Consider the following 6,298-nt stretch of genomic DNA (forward strand, 5'->3'; position numbering starts at 1 on the left):
GCTCCACCGCCGCCGACGACCCCCCGCACCCTCCCCGGCCCGCTCCACCGTCACAAATTATTACTGTTTTTGTAAAAAATTGTTACTGTTTCATATTCATATTCATTTTCTAAAAAATTATTAGATGCAACAAAAAATAATAATAAAAATTACTTATGGCGCACCTATGGCTGGTGCGCCATTGCTACATAATTTTTTTTTACTAATGGCGCACCCGTCGTGGGTGCGCCATTGCTATGTAAAAAAACATTCTAATGGCGCACCGCTTCGGGGTGCGCCATTAGTAAGTTTCCCCCCTTAGCTAATTCCTCCCTCTTTTATCTTGGCAATATCTTTGTCATCCTTCTGAGCTTCCCGAATCTTTCCTAACAATGTAGACTGAACTTCCATTGTTGCAACAAAACCTCTAGGAACAATCTCCAATCGAAGTTCCCTAAGATCCTCTGCTATCTCCTTTGGCAATCCCGTGGTCACTAGGGTGTTAGCATAACTCTTTCGACTCAAGGCGTCTGCTATGACATTGGCCTTGCCTGGATGATAGTGCAGCTTCATGTCATAATCCTTTATAAGCTCCAACCATCTCCTCTGCCTAATGTTCAGCTCCTTCTGTGTGAAAATGTACTTCAAACTCTTATGATCCGTGTACACATCACAACGATTTCCAATAAGGTAATGTCTCCAAGTCTTGAGCGCATGCACTACTATTGCTAACTCCAAATCATGCACGGCATAATTCAATTCGTGCGGTTTTAGTTGTCGTGAGGCATACGAAACAACTCTTCCGTCCTGCATAAGCACACTTCCAAGTCCTAGGTGAGAGGCGTCGCAATGCACTTGGAAATCCTTGCGAATATCCGGCAGAATAAGCACTAGGGCTGTAGTCAAACGTTTCTTAAACTCCTGAAAACTTGCCTCACGTTCTTCCATCCATTTAAATTTGGTATCCTTCTTCAATAACTCCGTCATTGGCTTTGCAATCTTGGAAAAATTCTCAATGAATCTTCGATAGTATACTGCGAGTCCAAGAAAACAGCGGATCTCGCTAACTAAAGTGGGTGCCAACCATTCAGTGACTGACTGAACCTTGGTGGGGTCTACTGCTATACCTTCTCCTGATATAACATGTCCAAGGAATCCGACTTCCTTCAACCAAAACTCACATTTGCTGAACTTGGCATACAACTGGTGTTCCCTGAGTTTCTCGAGATCTAAACGCAAATGCTCTTCGTGCTCCTCCTCATTCTTCGAGTATACCATTATATCATCAATGAACACCACAACAAACTTATCCAAATATTCCATGAACACTTTGTTCATCATGCTCATGAAATAGGCAGGGGCGTTAGTCAGTCCAAATGACATGACCGTATATTCATACAACCCGTACCGTGTGGTGAATGCTGTCTTTGGTATATCCTTCTCTCGAATCTTCAGCTGATGATACCCTGATCGCAGATCGATCTTTGAAAACACCTTAACTCCTTGCAGTTGGTCAAACAAATCATTGATCATCGGCAGTGGGTATTTGTTCTTGATCGTCACCTCATTTAACGCACGATAATCAACAACCATTCTTAGAGACTTATCCTTCTTCTCAACCAAAAGAACTGGGGCTCCCCATGGTGATGAACTCCGTCGAATGTAACCTTTCTCCAATAACTCCTTGATCTGCTTCTTAATCTCCTCCAGATCATTGATATTGGCCCTGTACTTGGCAATAGCTCTATCAAAAACTCGATGTCACGATCCGGTGGCATGCCTGGTAACTCCTCTCGAAAAACATCTGGGTAATCCTTCACTACAGGCACTTCCTCCTGAACAACTCCCGTGAGGGTATTTACTTGGCTCCTCCTAGACGCATGCCTAGATACATACTTAATCCTTTTTCCCTCCGGGGTGGTGAGATAAATCGACTTACTAGCACAGTCAATGCTTCCTCCATACTTTGACATCCAGTCCATGCCTAATATCACATCCAATCCTTGTGACTCCAAAATTATTAGGTCTGACGGGAAAACATGGCTACCAATGGTTAGGGGTATCTGGTCGCACCATCGACTAGCCATATACTCTGCTCCAGGTGAACTCACTAACAAAGGGGTCCTAAGGGTTTGGGTTGGTAGTTTAAACTTATCCACGAATTCCCTTGATATGTATGAATGTGATGCACTAGTGTCAAAAAGAACAAGGGCGGTAAAAGACTTAACCAAAAACTCACCGATAACCGCGTCTGGCTGCTCTTCAACCTCCTCCACATTAACGTGGTTGACTTGTCCTTTGTTGAATGGATTGGGCTTCTTCCCAGCACTCCCATTGCCGTTTCCATTCTTCGCTTCAGGGCACTCCGTGGCATAGTGTCCAGTCTTCCCGCACTTAAAGCAAGTAATGTGACTTAGATCTCTCTTGGCGGGTGTGGCTAGATTGGAGCGGTTATGATTGTTGCTTGTTCCGTTCCCAGTCCCATTCTTAGAACCATTGTGGTTATGCAAACTTCCTCCGGTGTGGTTATGACCTCCATGCTTATGAACAAGTCCTCCCGAGTTCGGGGTTAGACGAGGTTTCTGCTGAGCTCCTGAGTTATACCTCCCTTGCCCATACTTCCTCTTACGTCTCTCAATCTGCTGCTGCTTCCCTTGAATCATAAGAGCCTTATCTACCAACTCCTGGTAGTTGTTGAATGTTGCCACCATTAATTGCATGCTCATCTCATCATTCAGCCCTTCCATAAACTTCTCCTGCTTTGCGGCATCTATGGCCACATCATAAGGGGCATAGTGAGATAACTTGCTAAACTCATCCACATACTGAGCTATAGTGCGGTTCCCCTGGCGTAAGTTAAGAAACTCACGCTTCTTCATGCTCATAGCTCTAGTTGACACATGGGCTATGCGAAAAGCTTGCTGAAACTGATCCCAAGTGACGTTGGCTATGGGGAAAGTGGCCGTATAATTCTCCCACCATGAGGCTACTGGTCCATGCGGCAAAGCGCACCTTCTCAGCATCTGTGCAACCTGCGGTGGTCAACTCCCTTCCAATACGGCATAGCCAATCATCAGCAACTATAGGCTCGGTGCTACTGGAAAACACCGGTGGCTGCAACCTCAGAAAGCGAGCTAAGTTGTCAACTGGAGGCGGGTTGTTGTTGTTGTTGCCTTGGTTCTGGACTAACAATTGCATCAAGGCATTCTGCTGCTGGATCAACTGAGTAAGCTCTGGCGGGAAGGCAAATCCGGTGTCACGTCTCGGAGGCATCTGGTGGGTTTAGAGGGGAGAGATTAGAATAGAAAAGGGGTCTAGTGAGAAGGCACTACCCATATGCACATGAGACAAACACAATCATTTCACTCAATCAACCAAGCAAGGCATACAAACGGTCTAGAACTATCGTTGAAAGTCCTCAACTACTACTATATACATGGGGGAATACTACTAATTATTTGGTGGTCATCTAAAAATTTTGATCGGTAGAGGACTCCATAATGTCTGCTCCAGCTTCGTCTTCAAAGTCATCTTCACTGGGGTCGGAGTCAGTGTCGTCAATGATGATGTAGTTCTCCGGGCAAGTGGAATCGTCGTCCTCTCCTCCTGGCGCGGGGTCTCCCATGAATACTCCGATCTTCTTTATCAGGTCGTCATTCTTCTCCAATAGTGTTGCAATTTCCTTCTCATATCCATCGCGTGTAGACTTGAGTTCTTCTTCTAGCTCGATGATCCTTGTCTTCACCTTCTTCAAATCTATCATGTCTGCGCACATCTGATTCTCCTGGCGTCGAATGTGCTGGTTTAACTCCTGGATGAAAGCTGTAATGGATCTGTCCTTCTTGGTGCTGATCATCTCCCATTGCTCATCTCGGCGCCCACATATTTGATAGATAGTGTCCTTGAGATCCTTGTTGTAGACTTCTCCAATACGTCCCATGGTAATGTGGGCTGCCATGCTCTTGCCTAGACTCCAGGTGGGTGCTTCAAAAGAAAATTCTATGGGCTTAGTGGTTGGCGAGAACGTCCTGCCTGGAACTTGAACTTGAATCATCCAGTGCTCCTCTTCTAGTAAAGTGGCGTTGTAAGTCCCGGTGAAGCTTGGTATTCTGATGTTCAGGTACCTAGTGACTTCCTTCAAGTGGCGTCCAAAGGGTGTGTCTTCATCCGATTGTGCAAACTTTTTCTTCGAATCCGCCATCCTAAAGAGTAGAAAATGGAGAGGAGTCAGAAATGAGTAGAGAAGAGTGACCTATGGCTTATCTTAGTGGTCGTGTCATACACTCAGTATGTGCTCTGATACCATCTTGTAGCGACCCGACCTCAAACGGTCAAGTCCCTGTGCTTCAGTGTCATCCCTGGATCTGTAATCCTGACACACACAGTACTCGAAGGATTTATAACAGAGTAGCAATCACACACTTATTACATCGAATGTCTCAGAAGAGAACTTATTACAATAAATATGGCTTAAGGCCATCTAATACGATAACAACGGAAGGCTTGGAAGATAAAGTGAGTCCATCAACTCCAACGGCATAGCTGAGCTGCACGGCAACGACCTAACGAACCTTACTCGTCGTCCGAAAAGTCTGCAACATAATACGTTGCAGCCCGGAAACGGGTCAACACATGGAATATGCTGGCAATATAACACAGTAGAGCAAGAACAGAATAATGCTATCACTACATGCATATTTGGCTGGTGGAAAGCTCTATGGTTATAGTTTTGCGAAAAGCCAATTTTTCCCTACAACAAAGGAATAAGTTTTATTTTAACTATCATGGTAGTTGAAACATCATTGGGAAGGTTCCTCCAACTCAATCCCAATTAAAAGTAATTATCAACCCAACAATATTAATTTAGAGTGATGAGATACTTAGGATAATCCAAGTACTGGATACTCAAGATGTCCATAACCGGGGACACGGCTAAACATGATTAGATTGTACACTCTGCAGAGGTTTGCGCACTTTTCCCCACAAGACTCGATCTCCTCCGTTGGATTTCTCGCACTACAGGGTGTTTGAGAAATGGATGACCGAGACACAGTCTTTCAGAAACATTAACTCTTTACTCCGGGCAGACCATACCAACCTACATCCCTCTACCTGCTGATCCACCTCTTCAAGAGCTCATGCAACCTACTCAACTATGCTAGAGCCCATAATAGCTTGTGGCTGCACACGGAAGTTTCTAGCATGAAAATATCTCAGTTCCCTTTGAGCCTGGGTGGCGGACCTTAGGATTATCACACGGGTACTCCGGGATATCCTAGGACAACACTGGATTCTCCAGGTGCCCGACGAGCAATCCACCCAGATGTGTATTAAAGTTGCCACCTTAAGTTGAACCATTAATTAATCATATCACATCTGTCATGGATTCACTCACCCAAACCACGTCTACGATCATAGCATAGCAATATAAGCAATACGTAGAAGTAACTCCCAAGGGTTTGAATATAACAGGGTAATAGGTTATACCTCATCAACTACTTCCCAATACCCACAAGTTAATCACATCCTAGTCATGCAATGTTTGAGGATTTGAACTAATGCATAAAAACTGGTTATAAAAGGAGTATGATCAATGTGTTACTTGCCTTGCTGACGATCCGCATAACCTAAGGACTCGTAGTAGCACGCTTCGCACTCCGGGAATTCTATCGCAAACAAACAATAGCATACATAAGCATTCAAGCAAAGATGCACAGGCAAAACTCAAATAAGAAGAATTGACCAGAAAGTTCAACTTAAGAAGTCCGGTTTCCGAAAAGAATCAAATCAAACGGAGCAACGAAACTCAAACTGCGAAAGAAACAAGATCCGTTTACTAATCTGAACTAAAGTCAAATTTTACAGTACCAAAAATGTGTTCAAGTTGATTAAACAAAAAGAGGGTTTCGAGACGAAGATCTAGGCGCTTGAATCGCCTGATTCCGATAAACGAGCGAAAAGATAAACTGAAATGAAAATCGGATTAGAAATCGCGATCGAAAATAATCGCAAAAAATGCGAGAAAAAGAAAAACTGACGAACAGGTTAACGAACAAACGTTCGCTTTCTGCGGCTAACGAGTGAACACCGTTCGTTAAAACGAACGTACGGACGAACGTTCGCTAAATAAACTAAACCGAGAAAAAAACCGGTCTATTAAAAAAACGAAAACTAGGGTTTTCTAAAAAAACCGGATAGGTTTTCTAGAGAAAACCGGCGGCGGCGGCTACCTTGTCGGATCCGGCGGGGCGCGGGCCTCCGGCAGGGCTGGGTGGCATCGGCAAGGACGGCGGAGGGCGGCGGCGCTGGGCGGCGACGC

This window comes from Triticum aestivum, chromosome 7D, assembly GCF_018294505.1.
Source record: "Triticum aestivum cultivar Chinese Spring chromosome 7D, IWGSC CS RefSeq v2.1, whole genome shotgun sequence".
In the NCBI taxonomy this organism is placed as follows: Eukaryota; Viridiplantae; Streptophyta; class Magnoliopsida; order Poales; family Poaceae; genus Triticum; species Triticum aestivum.